The sequence below is a fragment of the Chamaea fasciata genome, unplaced genomic scaffold (genome assembly GCF_029207755.1).
Source record: "Chamaea fasciata isolate MVZ Bird 193981 ecotype frontalis unplaced genomic scaffold, bChaFas1.0.hap1 SCAF_3, whole genome shotgun sequence".
NCBI lineage: Eukaryota > Metazoa > Chordata > Aves > Passeriformes > Sylviidae > Chamaea > Chamaea fasciata.
This window is the reverse complement of record NW_027094088.1, coordinates 46,108,049-46,130,149: the sequence shown is the minus strand read 5'-3', so window position 1 is coordinate 46,130,149 and position 22,101 is coordinate 46,108,049. Positions and strand designations below refer to the sequence as shown.

At 37.6% G+C, this 22,101-nt stretch overlaps 1 protein-coding gene across 3 annotated transcripts in view; it reads right to left on the bottom strand.

The window, feature by feature from the left end:
- CHRM3 (cholinergic receptor muscarinic 3) overlaps nucleotides 1-22,101 on the bottom strand; it is a 196,859-nt gene that overhangs the window by 158,958 nt on the left and 15,800 nt on the right. Inside the window, exons 1-2 of one of the 3 annotated variants that reach the window (XR_010720004.1) lie at nucleotides 21,120-21,264; nucleotides 17,883-18,154 (exon numbers count right to left, since the gene is read on the bottom strand). The gene's annotated coding sequence lies outside the window, so the exon portion shown is untranslated. Of the gene's footprint in view, nucleotides 1-17,882; nucleotides 18,155-21,119; nucleotides 21,265-22,101 lie in introns of those variants that run through there. The other 2 variants (XM_066178848.1, XM_066178846.1) reach the window with 2 other exon arrangements.

The window sequence follows — 22,101 nt, the reverse complement described above, 5'->3', positions numbered from 1 at the left end:
GGACTGAAGCAGAGGTGAGGAATGGGAAGAAGATGAGAGAGAACCATTTGTACCCATCAGACCAACTTTTCAGAGGTAGGAGAGGCAAGAAACTATTGTTTTCTGCTGTGAGCATGTGAAGAGCAGGGTCCAGGGCTCCCTTTACTGTTTGTAGCTCCCTTGACCTCTCCTGGATACCTTCAGCACATCACACCAAGCAGCTGTGCTGAGCTGCTCCTGAGGGAGGGCACCCCTAGGGCTTTGGGGAGAAGAGGCAGCAGGCAGCCTGGGCCAGTGCAGGGTTGCCTGAAGTAGGTGGCTGCAGAGCATCAGGACGTGAAGGGACCCATGGATGGGCAGCAAACCATGGCTGGCTCTGGTGTGTCTCAAAGTACAGTGGATTTTAAGCCAGACTTTGTATTCAGATTTCTTCTGTCCTGGGATGACAATTTTGCATCTCCCTGACAGTTTTTCTCTTGCTTTATTTGGAAGTGGTCTATTAAGCTTCTCCAAACTTCCCTTTGAGAATTATTATGGAGTGTTTTTTTAATACCCAAATCAGTTTGCAAGGACAGGGACTTTTCATCTGTACGAGTTTCAACAAGCTGAAAATTCCATCCTCCCTTCTTTTCACTTGTACCTAAGCATAGTGGGACCTCTCCTCCTTCACTTTTTTTCCCAGAACAGACTGCAGGAGCAGTCCTGTAATTAGTTCCCAGATTCTCAGTGTTTCTTATACAGCCTCTCCGCTGTAACCTTCTGAGCTGTAAGAGGCCTGAGCTATTTTCTTCATTGTTTGTCACAAATGGAAAGTTCAGGCAGGAGGCTGGAGTCCTGCCATGCCTCCTTGCAGACTTGGACTGCCTCAGCTCTCCATTTCTCAGCTATCCTTCACCAAGGATTTGGGACATTTTTTGTGCTGGATGCCCAAGTTCTGCTCTGCCTAATTTAAGTGTGATGCATGAACTCAGCTCTATGGAATCTGGATGTGCACACATGTCTATAATCAACAAAGGTAACAATCACACACAGAGTTAAAAGCTTTGAATTCAAAGATCTTGAGCAAATCTGAAGTTTCCACAATGCTTAGTCACAGACAATATATTATCCTGATCCCAGCTGCAGACTGCAAGATTCTCATTAAAGATAGAATGCCATGAAAAGGCTTTATAAGGATTCACCACTTCATCAATATTTCTGCAGCAGAAAATGACCAATTAGGATACAGAACAATTACAGGTAACTTAGATCTAAGTGTAAGAGCGTTTCCTCCTAGGTGTTATTAAACTCTAACTGGTATTAGAGCTATCTCTGTAATAGAGATTTTCCCACTCTTAGAAGAAAGAATTATGAGAAATACATTATTTCTCATACCTTATGAGAAATATTACATAGATTATTAAAATTACTTCTTCCTCCCCAAACCCTTAGTAGAGGACACATCTAAAGAATTCAGAAATTAGAATAAGCTGCTGATACATTGTTAGAAAACATTTATGCCTGTTTTTTTCAGAGAGGAGTAGCAATCAAAGATATAAAAACACAGAAGCCTTCAGAAAACACAGGAAATTTTGAATACCACTGCCAAATGTTATCTGTCCCTTTTGTGTTACTGGAACAATATTATAAATTATAAATTTATTCAATTATGGGTGGCGGGGACAGAAGTTACTTTTGATTTAGATTTTTAGTGGTGTTTCACTGAACAAAAGGGAAAAAAAATAAGCTCTGTGAAATAACTGCCGCACCAGGACTTGACCAAACAGAAAGTCACTTGCTCAAAGGTTAGCATTCAGTCAGACTCTCAAACTTCATGGAAATAACTCCTCACAATTGCATCTCCAGCATCACTCCAAAACAAACAAGATTTTTCTTTTCTCTCACATACCCAGACCTCTTCTCACTCTGGAGGGGAACAGATCCTCAGGATTACCAAAGGAAAAAGCAGCAGGCCTATAGCCATTGCTGGATGCACCATGGCTGTAACCAACTGAAGTGCCCTGAATACAAGGCAACAACGATGAGGAAAAATTTACAAATTTCTGCAACTTTTGTTGCCAGGTCAAGCTACTACAACTGCTTTTTGCTAGTGCTGATGGATGGGTGGCTATCAGAGGAACACTTGCTTGTGCCATTTCAGAATAAATTGTTCTAAATGCAGGAGAAAGTTCATTGTGAAATTTGCTGGAAAGTGGAAACCAAATGCCCTTCCCAGAGCACCCAGCCACAAGCAACCTTGGAGCAATCCTTCCAGGACAGGCAAAAGGGGACCACTTCTTAGGTGGCCACACAGTTTCATAATCTCATCCTAAACAACTAGAAGCTTTGCCCAGTGACCACCAAGGAGGGATATCAACTAGCCAGCCCCCTTCTCTCCAAGGGACAGGGCCTTCCTTGTCATTAACCTCCCTGGGATCAGCATGCTTCCATGCTATAGCCAGGAAAACCCTAGAAATGCTCCAGGTAATTCAGCAAGATGCTTTTATAAGTGATTTGACAGAATGGGTTAAGGTATATAGGGAGCTATAGAAGGATTTAGCAGGATTTACAGCAAATTCAGAAAAGCGAAAAAGTGACATGAGGTAATCAAGTGGATACAAAAACTGCTTTCTGACAACATTATTCTGTGGATGCTGAGCTTCTTCAGAGGGAGCTCAGTAAAAATACATTTGAGGTCTGTCATTATACTCCACAGAAAGAAGGTAATTGACAATGTTCGTAATCATTTTTATGTAGGATTACTTATACCACAAGCATTGCCTTACTCTTTCTTAATAACATATATTTAATGGTAACAAATTTTGACTATTCAAATAATAAATATCAATAAACCATGAAAAAGCTTATTATTTTCTTATATAAATCCACTACTGCAGTATCATCTATCATGAAATATCTTGTAGGGTAGGGTTTTTGAGGGTATTTCGGTGAGAAATAAATATGTTTTAGAACCACTGTACCCAAGCAAGTTACCAAGGCTTGTGACAGAGACGAGTTTTTGACTAGTGGCAGTGATAGCCCACTTAACAGAGACATACAGCTAGTGAAGATTGAGCTATGCTCTACACAGGCATATTTTATTGCAGTCTTGAAAAACAGCCCTTATCACAATTTATGGTATTCTGCTAAGATTTCCCTGGTTAGAAAGCTCTTGATCTTCATCATTATAGAAGATGAAACTTTTTTCCCATTTGAAAGATGCATCACTTTCTAGTAAGGTATCAGTGTACTCATTCCAGATTTTAAACAAAGTAGACAGCACCTTCTGTTAGAATAAGCCTGCTTATTGCACCTACTACTTTGCTTTCAAATCTTAAAGTAACATTTTTGTTCCGTCAGCTCGGAGGTGTACTGTCCTTTCTCTCCATCTCACAGGTTTCACATGATCTTCCACAGGCAGAAGCTGATTTGTCTCTCCTCCTCCTGGAGATACAACACCATCCTAGCACCAGAAGGATGAGCAGAGGCAATGCCAGAAGCCGGGGAGAATGAGAGGCCCCATCCTTGGATGTTTTTTCAAAACATGAGTGGCCAAGACCTAGGATACACCACAGCCAAACTATGACGTTAACCCTGCCTAGAGCAGCGGACTGAAGAAGGTATCTCCAGAGGTCCTTCCCACCACAAAGCAGCCTTTGCTTCCTTTTCCTTTCACCCCTGAGAAGTGCAAAGGTCTGAGCATAACAATATTAGCTCTTACTGTTTTCTGCATACCTCTGTGCCAACTTCTATTCATGCTGAGAATAACCTTTGCTAAGGACTACTTGAACAACACACAGGAAAACCTTCCTAGATACAGAAATGTGTTTACTTCTTACCTTCTAACCTGTAAATTTTGGCAAGCATGAATCACACATATCCATAAAACAGGGTACCATTTAATAAATACCTTTTGAACTTTTCTCCTATTTATCATTTTGACAACTTTTCTTCATCCAATATTTCTATTTGCACTCCAAGACAAAAATTTTCTCACAAGATCCCCGGAGTTCACATTATTTCTTTTCCCATTATTTCAGTGAAAATAAAAACAATAATAAGTAAAAAAAACTGTAGAGAGAAGGGATTTGATCTCTGCTGAAAAAGGGACCAGATGAAGAAAAAGGCAATCAGCAGGCTTCAGAATTACTGTGGAGAAACAGGCATGTTTGGAAAGTACAAAATGTTGCTGAGAGCACAAAACAGCACACAAAACCTTCCTTAACAATTTTTATTTCACTATCTACAATATCTGAAGAGACAAACAGTATGCTCTGTTTATTTTTATTCACCATAAGCACACTGCACTTAGCAGATACCAGCATATGCTTTGACTAGAAAGACACAATTAAACTTGCTTGGAAATAGCCAATAGGTGGGGGAATAAAGACATGTTGAGCCACTTGACACTAGCTGGAAGGCAGCAGGACAATCTATCAGACACAGTAGCCAATAGAACTTTAGGAAAACGAAATATTTGACTGTATGGAAGTTCAACTGAGGACTGAACAGTAATTCTTGAGGTGGGGGGAAAAGTCCCCTACACAGATCAAAAAGCAGCTGCACATCCTTTACAGGGAAGCCTTTGCAAATCACTCTGAATTGCTAGTGCCTTTTTAGTATTATTTATAACTCTTCATTGCCACAGTTGAGACTGCAGCATTTCTGGTTGGTTGGGTTTGCTTTTTTGGTGTTGGTTTTTTTTATTTTTTTTTCCTGAGTTTTTCTGAGAAAATACCCCAAACTCCATAGGCATTCAGCTGTGGCCCTCTCCCATGTTGCATTCTGCAACTTCAAGCCCGAAGCGTGCCTCACCACCAGTTCTTGGTTTACATTCTGGCTTCCATATTTTTAAGATTTACTAGTTCCATACACTTCATTTTATTTTTGTACTATGCTCATAATTTCATCTTCTGTCAACAAGCCAAAAGATTCCCTCCAAGAGACTGGAAAGCCACTTGCTCCTTTCCCATGCTTTACTGACAGTAAACACAATTCCTGAATCTTGCTTGTGTAGCGTTTTAAATGTGCCCCTGGAGACTCCTGAGCTCTGGGCCTAAATTGTTCAGCCCAGTCGGATTGCTGAAACCCATTTCAACATGCCAGCAGTGGCAAGTCTGAGAAAAGAAAATATCCTCTGGAAAACAACAGTTCAAAAGAGCCTCTTCACCATGCTGTGTAACAATTTATGTTAAACTAGCTGATTTAAAAGAAGAAAAATAAAAGCTGACCAAGAGTGGACTGGACAACCAAGAAACAGAATCAGCTACCAAGACTGCAGTGATAAATACAAACATTTAACTACACTCTACTTAAAACCACCCTTCCTTCTCTTGGTATCTCATTGAAAGCAAAACAGATTTTATTCCAGTGAAAGCTATTAACAATAATTTAAAATGATATCTTTCAACTATCCCCCAAACAAGAAAAGTTCTCTCACAGACACTGACAGAAAAACAGAATATGCATGAAATTAAATATTGAAGACTTAGTTACCAAAGAGTACTTGCCAAAACGCATGTTTGAAGTATTTCCCACTTTATGTCACTATTACCATGGGAAAAAACCCACACAAACTGCTTTAGTGATAAGGATCCTGGAATGTCTCTGTGGTGTAAATGAGAAGAGAAGACAGAGAATGGAGATCTCCCACCTGCTCCCTCTGCTTCTTCAGCAGCAATAATACACAGATTAAACCACAAATTACATTTATTAGACATTAATGTGAAGGCATTTAAAGCTTTATAACAGGAAAGAAGGCTGAATTAATGCCATCTTCAACAACGTGTGAAAAAATAAGAGACTGTTCAGCGGCAGGAACAAGCTCAAACATGGTGATGAGAAAATTAACTGACCAATTCATTAGCCATGAAATGCACCTCATTTCAATACAACTTCAAAAAGCATTGGCATTGCTTCTGTTGCTTGTATTTGCTAGGAGCCTGAGCTACCCTCCATGTAGTGAGATATTTTCCTCACACTACTGTGATACTTCCTATAGAGTTAATCCTGATTTTTCCTGGGCTAGAGAAGACTATACATTAAAGCAGCATGCATTTAAGGCTCAGCACTCTAGCATGTTGAGTGCTCTGGCCCATGGCCACCAGAGCACTTAGGCACATGTTTTATTTTAAACACATGAGCAGTTCTGCTGAAATTCAGAGAGAAAGTCACAGTAAGGAAAGGGCCAGATTATGCCTTGCAAATGGAAAGCTGTATTAAAAATGAGCAAAGCTATTTAAAACTAACGCAATTATTTCCCTGAATCAGGTAAAACTATCGGGCAGACAGGATGTTCTACAACATATTAATAGGGTCAGAGAGTCCTCTCAGCCTCATTCATGGCTCAGGTATGCTCCCAAATTTGACAAGCATGAGCAAAATGTTTTGCAGAAAATACTGTGAACATTCAAAGTTCACCAATATCATTCACTGCCACCAAAATGAAAAAAAAAAAAAAGGCAGAAACTGAAACATGAAGGATATACTCAATTCTTGCCCAGCATGCAGGTTTCTGAGCCATGAAGGATGTGTGCTCCCTTCACAAAATTGCTCAAGTTTACATCGCCTTTTAACAACTACCCAGGTTTGGCAAATTTCTTTCCCTTTCACCGCTGACATAAGCAATAGAAGTGCATGAATAAGTCCCTGAAAATGCTATTAACATTTCAGTGTTAAAATTACCCTGTCTCAAATTGCAGACAAAAAAAAAAAAAAGAATAATTTGAATATAAAGACTAAGGAAAATTTCTGTAGACTTAGTACTTTGAGGATAGGACTAAAAAAAACCAAAAGAGACTTCAAGACCACTTTTACCTGTGTACATAAATCTTTATTTATCTTTCAAATGAAAAGAAAAAATATTATTGTTCACTCTTATGATCATATTTTATGAAATGTAAATATTACATAACATACCAATTTTATTTGAAAACAAATCTGGTTTTAATTTTGAGATCACAGATTAATGTTAGCATATTTCATATCTTTTGCTCGAACACAACAGAAACAATTTAAATAATTTTTGTTACATATTGTAATCTGCACCTTGAGTGACAACCTCTGCAATGGTTATCATCTTAGAGGGATGAGATAATAAATAACTACCCTGCTTCATGCAGTATTTTATAATGCAAAATGTCACAGCTCTGTAAAGCATCTTAGCAAATTGTTGTATCAATGACATTTTACAACTAGAGAATAGGAATTTTTAGCTGAGAGATCAACAACATTCTGTGCTTGATTTTGCAGCACATTATGCTGCAATGCTTATAGAGGTGTAATGCTTCCATCACTGCAGCTGAGAGCACCTTAGTTTCTTTAACACCATTGTAGTAAAAATAAAATTATATTTTGAAAAGAAAGGAAAAGTCTAATTACAAAAGCTTCAAATTTTCAGTAACTGCTGGTATATATAATATCCCTACCTTTTCCCCCAATGAAATTCACCATTGTTTTACCAGGTTTGATGGGAATAGTGATTGAGAAACTTGGTTCAAGGCTTTGGGCTTCCTGATGAAAGGATTAAACAACATGGATTTGAGGCACAGGCCATACAGACCTCTAGCATCTGTACAAAATCTTGCAGCTGAAAGGAAAAATTGAGACAGGATCTTGAGAATCAGGATCCAGGTAACACAGGAGGTCTCTCAGCTACCTGGGCCCAGGGACACAGACCCACCATCCCTGATTCTAAAGAATTGTTCAGTTTGGAAAAGATCTCTGTGGTCATTAAGTCCAGCCATTAACCCAGCACTGCCAAGTCCATCAGTAAACCATGTCCCTAAGTGCTGTATCCACACATCTTTTAAATACCTTCAAGGCTGGTGACTCCACCACTTCCCTGGGCAGCCTGTTCCAATATTTTGCAACCCTTCAGTGAAGGTTGTTGTCAGAAGCAAAATACTTAAAATCTGTAATATTTTTTTTTAATGTATTTTGACATCTTCCTTGTTAACACCGATATCTGGTTTTTGGTTTTGGGGGTTTTTTTGGTTTGTGTTTTTTTTTTTTTTTTTTTTTTTTTTTTTTATGCCAAGACACTTGAAATGCCTTTCAGGTGCTGAAACATTGCCAGCCATTTCTGCCACTGTGCCAGCTGTAATGCTCACTGTTCAGAAGAATGATTTCAATAGACTTGTCCAGTCCTGTGAGACCTCTGTTTATAACTCTTTTCTTGGCCCTACCATGTACTGCTTAACTCTATCAGTTCTCATCAGCACAACAGATTAGATTACTGAGCCCTGACTGCCTGAAGAAAAATAGTTTGAGACACCACACTACCTATTCTGCTTTTCCTGATGCCAGAGGCTGCTCTGTAGAAGAGCTGCAGCTGGGAAGTTCTGCACTTGCTTGTTTTACGAGGATCCCATATGCATAAATAATGCTCTTGTTACAACATGGCTTGACTTGGCTGACAATGAATCTCTCCTGTTAAACTGCCATGCCATCATGTCTCACTGGGCTCTGATCAATTACTGAAGAAGGTACACTCTTAAAAGCCAACTGTGAACCACTGATGGTATATACAGACCTAGCAAGGTGAGCTTCAGATACTGAGGTACTCAGCAGCAAAGGGTCATATGACTCATTTAACAAATTCATTATTTATATTGAACATATCCTATATGCAGAGGTTCCTGCATAATTCAATTCCACTAATGATGAAGAGATTATCTTCTAACTCCTAAACTACATTTATACATCATTCACAAAATTACTTTCATTAAAAGAGTGTTGGTCTTCATTAATGAAAAAAAAGAAGCCAAATCAAAAAAACCCAACAAAACCTGCCTAAATCAGCACCAAAAAAGCCAAAACAGTTTGAAAAACTAGTGGAAATAAACAAAGCAATAACCAGTTTAGATACATAAATAAGGGAAAAAACACAGCCTGCTCTCTCTTTCAGTATAAAAGCAAAGGCAAAGAGAAAGCAGAGACTTGATCAAGTAGAACTAAATAAATACTGAAGAGGTCCACTAAAATTAACAAAATAAGAAGGGTGACTTCCTATTCATATTGAAGCCCACTGTAAAGCTCATTTGGTCATCCATTTAATCTTTATTTTATCAAATCACTAAATCCAAACAGGAACCCAAGCCCAATCAGACTTACAAAAAATACTTCAAGTAACTAACAAACAGGGGCACAGGAGCTGTGCTGGACAGCAGTTCTAAGTCTGCCCAACATCACCTCTGCACATCCCCCTCACCAGTCGGTATCAGTCCACATACTTTAACTTTTCCTTTTCAAATTAAATTATAAAACCTCCATGGCGAAGCACACAGAAGTTGAGACAGCAACCATCACTCTACACCAGATTAACCAGTGTTAATCAGAGCAGTTTGCACATTTGAGCAAGTAGTTATAAACCAGATATAAGTAAATATATATACATATAGTAGAGTCAATTGCTTTGTTTATATTTTGTATGACCCCCAAGATGTGTCAAGAAAAGACTCACAGCAGGAAAAACTATAGAGAGCTCAGACGGCTAATTAATATTGCTAATTTAACTTGTACCCTAACACACCGCTCACTTATTGTTATCTGCATTCCATCAAGGAGTAGATGGTGACAGTTCTCAAGAATTGCTAGTAAATTATTTTCATTTTGTCCTTTCCCTCATAAACAAAACATCAGTGACAGAAACTGCTTGACCTACTTTCTAAGAAAGAGATTTCCAAAGATGCACAACCCCCTCCTCCCATTATTCCTGATTTCTGCTCTATTTATATCCCCAGTATTTACAAGAGCACACAAACTAGCTACTGATATGCATGTTTTTTCCACCGTGTCACAGATGTTTAAAATTAATCTCACCTATTCTTTCACTGGATTATGTATTTTAAGGTATCTATATGCTCCCATAAGTAGAGAGGAGGTCCCACAGCTGTAGTGAAAACATACACAGATATAGAGACATAATGCTAGTTTATCACTTATCCCAGTGAGACCCTTGTTTTCCCCAGATTTAAGGGATCTGCCAAATTGTAAGACACTAGAAAAGAGCTCTGACAAACTTTCTGTGAATATCACAGAAGTAAAATAATCTCTTGAAAAAGTTGTCTTCTCTATCTTTTAAATAATTTTCTTAACTTCATTTTTTTTCACCTATGAACAGCTACAAGTCCAGAAGTCGCAAAATGGTGCTATGACATGGGGCTTGCCTTTGGAACATAAGTGTCACCTTATACAGGACAGGTACAATTTCACAATGGTTAGCCTTGTTTTATGTTAGCCTTTTGTTTCCTCAGATTCCTTCCATTTTCCTGCACCTTGACACCCTCTGAAACAACAACAACCTTTTCCTATCAAGCATGTGCCAGGGCACAGGAGGTACCATCCTCTCAGTGGAGTCAGGGGAGTATGATTTATGAAATGAAGCGCGTTACAGCCAACAGAGAGGTGCTCACATATTTGGAAGCAACATTCTTCTATCGAAATAGAGGTGCTTTGAAGCTCTTCTTATGCTTAGTACGATTCCTCTCACAATCTGGGTGGCACATGAAGGTTCACACTGAATCAGTTAATCGTGGATAATGTGTTCATAACACTGGAAACCCCACCAATACGAAAAGGATGGGGGTAAAAGTGATGGTTCATTGGTTTTTAACTGACATAACACAACAACCCTCTCTGGGAAAAACAACATAGTTTTACAGTTAATTTAATGGAAGAGCATGGTGGATTTAGTTACTGTGGCGAAAAAAGCATTCACAGAATTTAACATTATTTTGGAACACTGCAAAAAATTAACAAAGACATGGGAAACTTACAAAAACCTCAGTCTTCAAAACCTTTCTGGAAACTCACAGTTCTTAAGAATGGGTAGAGATGGGCAAGATGTTGCTGGGAGATAGTGACCTCTGTGCTGCCTGGGGCTCAGACACAAGGGAGGAGGGAATGAGCTGCAGCATGGAATGAGCTCTTCTCAAATCTGGTGATCCAATGCTGTTCCTGGCTGGAATGGCCAGTGACAAAAACATTTCTTCTCTAAGTTGATTTTTCACCTATCTCATCAGGAAAATAAAACCTTAAAGGTAAATTAGAGAATTTGAAAAAACTATTATAGCTCTATAGTTCATCGAGTCTCAGAAGTGATAAATTCTTCCAATAATTTAGTCCAGACCAAGTACAGGAAGCTTTGTAAGTGTGTTGCACCAATACATTCAAACTAAAGCATTCTTTGCAGCAGAATAACCAGATAATGACAAATTTGCACATGAACATTGGTGCCTTGCTTTGACTTTCTTCTCCTACATGACAAATTTAAGTAAAGGTAGAGGAAAAGGAGAGGAAAAGTAAAAGAGGTTTATTTCAGGTCTTCAGAGAGTTAGGAGCTTATCAGTAATCACACACTGTATAATCATGAATTCAATCCAAAATGCACAGAACATTGGGAGCAAAAAAAAAGTCAAACATAATCAAAAACTCTGTAAACAATGATATGGCTCACAGAAATGTGGTATAAAAGCAGCTGCATAAAACAGTTTACAAGCAAGGTTTATAGCTTTCTTTAACTAAATAGAAGGGGAAATCAATGTTAGCAGTCTCACAATACTCACTGAGGTGATGATAATATGACAGCACTATTTATCCTCTGAAATAACATTGACTCTTTGTGAACAGCTGAATTAGCTGTTATCTTATAAACTACTCAGGATTACAGACATATATGTAATAGCAGAGGATGCACACAGCCCTCCCATGGATAGCCCTGCAGTTACATGCATCTTCTTTCTTCCACGTGGGTCATCCACCAAAGACTGGAAGCACTGGATGACATCACTCCATGTGCAGTCAACTCTGTCCATCCTAAACATAGAAATTAAGTCACCCCTTGAGAATCATTCCTCCTCAGGCTCTAGTTCTTCTGCTTTTAAAAAGTTGTATTAGAACTTTAACAAATATGGTGAAATTGTGCTTGAATCAGCTCAAGTATGTATATTTGCCAAACAAAGGAAATTCTGTGAGTATTCCTGCTCCACAGCTGACTCACAGTGAGAACTAAATCCTGCACACGATTATTTTATGGCCTTGCTTGGAGTCAACATAAAGCTGACTTGCACTGCAATTTAAATTACCTCCAAATCTCTTTTGGCAAGAACAACTTTCCATAGTAACAAGAATTATTCTTTAGAGACCAGATTTTCTAACACCAACACCTGAATTCATTTAATCTGAGCTTTTCAGACTCATTGCTGTCACCTGTTGCAGATGCTAATGAGTTGCTTTGGGCTGTGGTTGGAAAGTTTGATGCCTCAGTTCTCACAGGATTTATCAGTTTGAGGCAGGTTCTTCACTTCCTCTCCCCTAAATACAACAACATCCACAAATCCTCTCTTCGCAAAAGCCTTCAGCCACTCTTTCATAACCATGTAGCTGGGCAGCATATAAAGCAATAAAATTATTTCCCTAACATAAAAAGTGCTCTCTCCTTTTTCTAATGTTGCAAAGACAAAATATCAACAATCTTTCTGTTTGGAAAAGGTGGACCATCCGATATTTTAAATACTTGTGGTGCTACCTATTTCTAAGCAGGATAATTTTTTCCAGGCATTTGAAGCAAAGCCACCTGGAGGAGGGGACACAGCAACTTCTCACCACAGCCAAGCAACAGAACAGCTATAGGGAAGAATTAAGACAATGAGAGACTATATAATTAAAATTATAATAAAAAGGTTATAACACCAGATGTAAGCTGAAATCTGGTTGATAACCCGAATTGACACAGTTTGTTTTACTATTAGAAATAGTTACACTAAACCATAGTGTTATCTCTCACTCAAAATGTTTCAGCTTTAAAGCATGGCATTGATTAATTAGAACTACACAAGAAAGTATTGTATAATTAAGTCAGGCCATTAACTTCACTTGGCTGAAGGTGAGACTTGGACTGTAAGTATCAAGTCCTGAAAAGAGCTATACATTCTCCAAGGGGAAATAATTTCCACACCACTAAAATGCCCACATTGCTCTGCTGAAACAGTGGCTGTTTAACAGAGAACCAAAACATGTTTCACTGAGTGGAGGAAATGAAGACTATCTACTACATACGAATAAACATTTTCCAGTAACAAGTAGAAAATAGTTCAAGAAGTCTTGCTTCTCATGATTTTTTTAAAATTTATTTTTTAAAAATCCTTGTTTTCATAAAGTTAACATTCTTTTAAATGCATTTTTGTAAAAAAATGCATCAGGTAGCATGCAAAATGGAAAGTGTGTGCATTCTGTGAATGTCAAACCATTGAGTTCCTATCATTTTGAGACACTTCTTGTGTACCTAAAATATACAATCCATTTGAACAAATGTGGTTGCTCCAGAGATGCAATTACTGCAGCTCCAAGAAAACAAAATGAGCTACAGGAAGCACTGGGTTCTTCAGGCTTATCTTGGCCTTGTTTTTTAAAATAGGAAATATTGATATTGCATGCACAATTACCCAGAGGGTAATATATCCCCTTCTATAAGTATCTAAGACAGATGTAAGACAAGAATTGCCTTCTGAAGTTGCCTTCTTCTCCCCATGGACAACTTAGAAACACCAGGTGAATCCTATTTTTAATGTAAAGAACTGAGTAATAAGAGATACACAGTAGTGGCTTCAGATTTCAGATAAAGCATGCAATTAAAAAAAAAAACCAACATAATTTTAAATGAAAGATTATTTTCCAAGTTTGCTTTTCTCTTTTTATTTCCACCAAAACAACTTTTTTTTTTAAAGTGCCCGTTTATAATTTAAACTATTATTTCCTCTTCTTATGTTTGTGCACATTTATATATACACTCACAGGATACCAAAAAATATATACAGGAAATGAAATTAAGATATAACAGCATATGTTAATTCTTAGAATAAAGAATATTGTGCCACACCAAGACATTGGTACCAAGTATTAAAAATCAGTATTCTGAACTATCTAAATTGTTTCCATATTAGCATGGAAAAGAACTATGTTTGAAACTAAATCCATTTACTGCTTCATTTAAGCAAATGATGTAGAAGAAAAATTAAACTTTCCCAAGAGAAATACTTATACACAGAAACGTATAGCCCAAATTAGTAGCTACAAACTGCTGTAAAATGCACTCAATTCACATAAAATACAGTTAGAAGACATGTTAATGGAAAGCACAAGAAGGCTCTATAATATAAAGGGAAATAAAATGAGAGGAAAGCTAGTAAGTGAAAGTATTTCATAGTTTTACAAAAAAGCAGAGACTAAAATGCTTTAGTCAAAAGCAACACCACAAAAGATATCCCTTAGTTATAAGGATTTGAGCTGGTTTACCCCAACTTTAATTTTCTGGCAAAAAAAGGATGTCAAAAGGCATTTCACTGAAACCAGTGAGTCTGAAAAGGTGATATTCTACAAACATTAGTAATTCTATCAGAAAGCATGACTTTTAGTCATGAAGATAGTGAATTATCTTCACTGATACAGTTTTGATCTCATATAGATAGATCTATCCAAGCTAAAAATTGCCAATGTCTAGATGGTGAAAATTATTTCACATCAATAAAAGAAAAAAAAAGAAAACCAAAACTCAAGTCTAACATAAATTTCTGAATAAATTTGTTCAGATTTAATACAAACCTCATCTCAGAGCAATGAATGCAAAATTGAACTGTGGGTGGCTATTGTAACAACATGAATTAAACTTAGGAATCTCATTCCTACCCTTCTCAAGCACTTAATTAGTTTTTGAATGCCTAGATTTTGTCTCTCTGAGCTGAGAAATAGAAATTGCTTATCAGAAGCTCTTTCTTTTCTATCAGTTTCCTCTTTCCACCATTTTTGCTATTGCTGATGCTGGCTACAGGAATATTCAGTTAGAGGAGATACAGACACCACAAGCATTTGATCAGTTGGAAATCACAGAACTCAATTGGTTGGAATCACAAAATATTCTTACCTGTTTTCCACATTGTGCTTTTTGAAGGCACTTTTCACATAAGTCTTAAGATATTATGCTTAAATTGGGGTACATGTACTTATAACTAGTTTCTGCTATTAGGTAAACTATACAGTATTGATATATTGACAACAATTAAAAATAAAATGAAAAATGACTTCTTACCTCATTGCAAAGCCAAATATCAGCAGTTGATATTTTTCAGTAACTTCATTGGTGACCTGCTGATTGCACAAGAGGCAAAAACTGACAGCAAATTAGGGGGAGTGCTGACATAGCTGATGGCAGTGTCTCTAGCTGGGAAGATGTTTGCACTCTTAAGGTTTAAGCCAACAAAAACCTCATGTCCTACCCCAGGTGCCAAGATGGGTTCATGTCACAGAACAACCCCCAGCATGAGTAGGGACCAGGAGTGGAAGGGATGGGCAGGAGCCCTGGCAAGGGCAGAAGCCACATCTGCCCTCATCCAGGTGAGCAATGGCCCTGGATGTATAGTTTTTAAATACCTCATTAGCACATTATTTATTTCATAATTATGCCTATATTAAAAAAATATACTTCCAACATCTATATTTATATAACACAAAGCATCAAAATAATAAGCCTTCAGAAATTAACTCTATCTGCTATATATGAAAAAAAAAAAAAAACAAAGAAAAAAACCCACTGATTTCTTTAAGCAGTATACTTTTTTTTTTTTTCTCCTTCCAGAAGGCCCTATTGAATCCCTTCTGTGACAAACCTGGGAGTTATCAAACTCAGGTTTTTCAGGGATATTAGAAGCACTACCCGATTCCAAAAGTCAATGTCCACCATACAGGAGATGTGTGTATGTTTAGTTTATCTTTAGAAGAAACAAAGTTCCACTTTCTAGGAATATTTTTTGGGTGATTAATCCTAGGTAATTTTTAGGTCCTCAACTCCTCTAGTAAGCATTGAGCATATCTTCTCAAACTAGGTATCCAGAATTGAAGCTGTGTAATTGATTACACTGTAAACCTGGCTGCTGTGCCAGTCAGAAGCGCAAGCAGGCAGGAGAGGTGACACAATATAAAGTGATGCCACGTGTCTCCTCCTGCCAGCCCAGTCACCCTGAGAAACAGGAAAGGAGAACATGTGGCAGCAGATTTGCCTAGCACTTACAGAGGATGAAGTAAGCAAAATTCTTTGGTGAATCCCTAGAACTCATCTGTTGCAACCCAAGAGAAGTGGCTGAGGATGCAGCTGCTGGCATCTCCTGGCCTCCAGACTTGGACAAAAGCAATGTTAGCCAGATCACCTGGATGTGTATTTCAGTGCTGTGAGTGTGCCAGTGTGAGAACACAAACCAGTGAACTCAGTCACAGATTGTCTAAAATAAGCCACCTCTCCCTTCAAAATGGTATCTCGCAGCTGCACTAATTTCATGCAGTTCCACAAGGTTTAACTTTGAGAAGAGGAGGCAGCACTGCGTGGGCACCACAAGCAGCTCATCTCCAATACAACTCTGCTTGATCAAACACCATTTAAACACTTCCAGCTTTCCATGATCCTCCCCTATCAAACTGATAATGTGTTGGATAGTTCTGCAAGTTTTGTACTGCATCTTGGTTATTCATTGGAAACTTTACCTTCATAGCAGGACTACTAAAAAAACCCACAAAAACAAACAAACCCAAACAGATCTTAAGCACTCAATATATTCTTGCATTACTTTTAGTGAGAAAAAGCCCACAACAAACTAGATTAATATTCTAATTAAAAAAAAAAATCAGTTTACTAGTGTTCACTTGTGCGGGTTTTATTTACCCTAACAAAACTGGCAAGCTCATAGTCTTTGCAGAAAATGGCTGCTGTTGCTTTTTTACAGTAGCACAGTAGAAAAGCTAAAAATTAAATATTAATACCTTTAATATACTTTCAAGTATGCTTGCTCAAGCTTTAAGCCCAGCTTTTTCTTTAAGAGCCTGCTGCAGTTAAAAGAGTTTAGAAATTAAACACAACAGTAAGATTACCACAGAACCTCTTCTGATTCCAAGCAGTTTTAAAAACTTACTATGTTTTTTAAATGCAAAAATCTCACAGATGTAGTTACTTGGTACAAATAATTCATGAATTCAGAAGAAAACAATGCAGGAATTCAAAACTTTAGAAAGTAAAAATATTTTCTCCATTTAGATAAAGAAATTGCTTGCAGCTGTTCATTTAAAGCCAATTCCTGCCACACTCACATTAGGAGGACACTCTTTAAGAGAAAATAAAATAACACACCGATTCATTGACTAGCACGTTTATCAGGACATACTGATAGAGAATCATTAATCAAGACTTCCTACTAATAGAAAATCATTAGAACACAGCACATGAGCAGAAATGCCTCTTCAGTCATCAGGCCTTTCTTTAACCAATACCTAACCTTGAAGCTAATTTCTCAGTAGCTTTCAAAGATTCTATGACATAATTTATTTCAAGACTGTTGACATAGTGCAGTCCTTCAGTATCACATCAGCTTGAATATGATGTACGTAAAGGTTTAGGGAAACAAGGGCAAATGGGAGTTCTTACCTTATCTGAATGTACTGAAGAAACATGAGTTTAAATTCACCCAAACCAGAAGTTTTCAAGACAAATATTAACATTATTTCTTTGTTTCTGCCTGTTAGCTGCAGGAACCTTGGTTCAGGATATATCTCAGTAGGACTGGGATTACATTAATAAATAATATATGCTTCATTTTGATCTTTTCAGTGTACCTGCCACGCCATTTACTCTTTCATCCAAACAAAGCCTGTGATGTGTTTGGACAGCCAGACAGGCAGGTGACATAGACAGATCCAGTTTCAGTGATCCCACCTGTGTGAATTCTGATGGAGCAACGCTCTAAGCAAAACCAATGGCAGCCTAGAGAGCCCTGAATATTTCCACAATAGGCAGAAAGCAATGGAAATAATAAAAACTAGTTTTAATACTTATTAATGATGCTTTACAGTAAAAATGGAGCACTTCAGTAACAACACCATCTGTAAACTGTGAGGAGCGTCCAGCACAGAGAAGACGAAACAGGAGTCCAGAAGCACGACCAGACAAAACACAAGCTTCCATTGTTCAGTGATGGTACAGGAGGTTTCAGTACCTGACTTTTGACAGATTGCTTTGGGTTGAGAAACTGAGATACAGGGCTAGACTTTTCCCATGTTTTTTTCTCATTGCTCTTTCTTTTCTTATTTCCTTTTTTTAAAGGTAATAGAATGGCAATCTTACTTAGCAGCTGTTGCTGTTGTTTCTTCAAGTGGTTATCTATAAAAAAAAACACTCAGGAAATATAGCTGGTAAATATTAGGAATGCCTGCTGGTTTTTTTTAATTCATCTTTCTAGATTTATACAGTCTTCCAAGTAAATGAAGGCAATTCTATATTAAAAATTCCTTTGTTATTCTTATAACTTAATATGTGGCCTGAACGACTTACCTTGTTTGTATATGTCCTGATTTTTAATGTTTTATATATTCTCTTTTCAATTACCATAAACATCGCCCAAACAGCACCTGGCTTCTGTTCTCTATGACTTCTGTTTCACCCTGTTCTGATTTTGTATATTGAATATCTTTTAAAAAATCCTTTCAATATTTAAATACCATATGACTTTTCTCAATATATGACAGACAATTAAAATTTACACTTTTTATTTTTGTTTGGCTTTGGTTTTTGTTGTTTGGGGTGGGGTTTTCTTTTAAATCTCAGCAACCAAAAAGCCCTACCAAAATTGCTATCAGTTGATCCAAAGCAGAATGAAGATGAGAAGGCACTCAACTACAGGCTTATGCACAATTTTGCATTTAAAGTATTTCTTCCTTATAAGACATTCTATTTCCTCTTCTCACAAGTTCTCAAATCCCACTGTGTCCAAAAGCCTGACTTAATTATCATAGCACACCTTTCTGTAATAAGTTTCCCTGGTCTATCTAATGGGGCATAGGATTTGGGAACAAACTAGAAATACTATTGTCATTATTATTTTACAGTTCTTACATATATATTACTGCTTGAATATTTTTTCCTCTAATGTAGGGTTTGAATTCGATGAGCAAAGCCTGCTTATCCTCTAGATACCATTCTGCAAGCTACTGTGGTAAGGGTAGAAAATCCTCTAGGTTTCCCATTCTGTGTGATGGCATTCAGTTTACCTCCTGATGCTCACTTTAGCTTTCCCCTGGTTAGAAAGAAGCAGTTAAATAACTCCCTGGCCATCTGAGAGCCTCTGTGAGCCTTCAGTGGATACAGATGTGAGAAGAGGATGATGATGCCCTTACACATGGTACATCCTCTTTGCCTGAAGATTTTGACTGCAAAGAGGAACAATTCTAACAAGCATGACAAAGCAGTGTTTTTTTAACTGTCAGAACAGTGTATAATGACATTTCTTAACAACTGAAGACATCATCACACCTGTTGTTTTTTTTTTTTAAGTCCAGCCTCAAGGCAAACACTGTGGATTGGAATAGATTTTGTTCTCCTGCTGGTGGACACAGGGAATAATTGCAGTAAAGTGGCAGTAAAATGTAGGGTAGCAGACATCTGCAAAAGCAGACATAATCCTGCAGTATTTACACATATGAGTTGGACAGTTTTCTCTGTTTAAGGAAGTTAGTTCTTCCATTAGAAGTGCCACAAAGCCAGCCCTGATTTAATGATGAGTCACACAGGATGTATGAACAGGCTCAGAAATGTATGGCACATTGCTGATAAGGAAAATGAGAAAAGAAAAGGTCAAGTCTTTGAAGCAAATCTGCTAATTTGACAAATACAAAGCCTGGTTAGAGAGTGATACAGAACTTAATACCCAGGGCAATGCTACACAGAACCAACAGGTGCTGGATGACCTATCAAAAAATATCTCAGGTTTGTCCCCTCAAAAATTTGCAGGTGGAAACAAGCAAGGTGATGCTTTTTTTGCTATTTATCTGACTCCCTGGTTTCAGAGTTGTATGGTTACTACCTGTGAGACGCACAATTTGAAATGCAAAGCCAGATGAAACTGGTAACAGAGAAGCAGGCAGAAAATGCCCTCCACAGGATGAGAAAATCTGCTACATGGGCGTCCATTTCTGTGTGTAAACACCCATTTTCACCAAAAATAAGAGTAACCGGTCTTGCTGGTGAACACCTCTATCCACTTATATGGGATATTTAAACACATCTTTCTATCACCAAGGGCAAACACACCTCTCTTCTATTTTCTTTATTTTTTTTTTCACTACTTCTGCATCTTTCTAGGAACTCTGGAATCTGGAGCAGAAAAGGAAAGATACCTTTCATATCATATTGTTTCTAACCAAAACACTAGACACAAGCTTAGGGTAACAAACATTTACAGTCAAATTTTAACAGTGGCTAAGAAACTATTCCGGACAATTCAATATAGTTCATAACCAAACTCTGGCATAAGAACCATATCTAAACCCTCACAAAGGAGAAGCATCAGAGAGTGAAGATTTTAACCTCAATTGATTAACCTGGTTTTTCAAGAGGAGATTGGGCTGCAATTTCTGGTGTGTTAATGAGCAGTCAGCGGAACATTCTGATACGCAAATTTGGTTTGTCAATGTGTTTAGCCAAATGAACGATGAGTGCTTTGGATCTCATTATTGTATGTCTGGACACAGAGCAATAATTGAGTTATAACATGAGGAGCCTTGCTTTCAATATTATTGATTATACAGTTCTTAACAGTGCACAGATATTACAATCAGATTAATTGTAGGCACACAACAGAGAAGCAGTACAGAAACAAAACGGAAAAATTATTTCCAAATATTTTCTCCAATTAGTTTTTTTTAACCTGTGTTTTATAGTATATTTGTAACACAGTTACAGTTATCTTATTCTTAAATGCATTGTGGTACGTGTCTGACCAAAAAGAACATTTGGCTGGAATCTAATTTGAACTAGACATACTAAATGAAGGTAAAGATGCTTTCAGGCTGAAGGCAAAGATAACATTTCAAGTTGTGTATCAGGATTTTTGCACAGCTCAAAAATAATCCTAAAAGAGTAAAGTTCTATACAGTTATTTCTGAACTTAGGTTTTTAAAACATTTTCAAACAGCTTAGAAAAAAAGAATGGGCTTTATGTAGTCACTAAATTGACAATTCTAGGTTAATCCACATAAAGACAGTGGGAACAACATCCAGTGTGGGGCACTGAAAACTTCTAGTTCCCTCTCTGAAGCATTTAATATATATGTGCAGAAGAAAAACTCACCATGGACACGGAAGAGAAGAAGTACATATCATGTTTCAGACGACTGTATATCATCCAACTGGTAGTCCATTATACCATCGGCTGGTGAAAGATTTTGCCATAACCATACAGATCTTCAAAAAAAAACCACCAAAAAAAACCAAACAAAAAAAACAAGAAAACAAACAAAAAAAAAAGTCAAAAGATAATCACACACTGAAGTAGTTAAAACTGAATGTTCCTTATTTAAAATACAATTTCACTGCTGCTTAAAGCATACTTTTAAAACATCAATAACAAAAGAGACTGTTCTACATCATCACCATCCAGCAAGAGGTGGATACATATTCTCTTCCAACCACTGCAATGATATTTGCTCAGATACTTCATGTGCTATTTTCCTCTTTGTTTCATTTATGCAGGACTTCACCGCACATTTTCTACCAAAACACAAGTCCACAAAACACAAAGTTAACTACGAAGGTGGATGATGGGGAAGACCACTGCACGTGAGCAGGCAGTTGACAAAGCCAACACCTCTAATACAAGATCTACTACTCAACTTGGGTTAACAGCACATGCCGAACAAGGGACACCCACCATCCCATCAACAGCAACTTTTAATTCCTTGTTTCTCTTTTGTTAAACACAAAGGCCAGGGTGCTACAAAGCTTGCTTGAGGATCTGATCCCAGACCTGCATTTTTAAACATTGATAATGGGCAGAACAGCAAGAGAGGTTGCTTCTAGGCCAAGTGGCCATACTGCATGGATGACAAAAGCCAATGGAGCTTCACTGAAAAAATGTATATCAGCAATTTTCAGGAATGTTGTTTTCTCTCAATCTTTAGTAAGCCTCCTTGAAAGAATTTTTATACAGAACCAGTTTTTCACGGCTCCTCACAGTTCCCAGAAAATGCTACAATTTAAACTGAAACACTGGCTCAAACCAGAAAACCCGACAAATGTGGGGTTCTTGAGTTTTGTGGTTTGTTTGTTTGGGG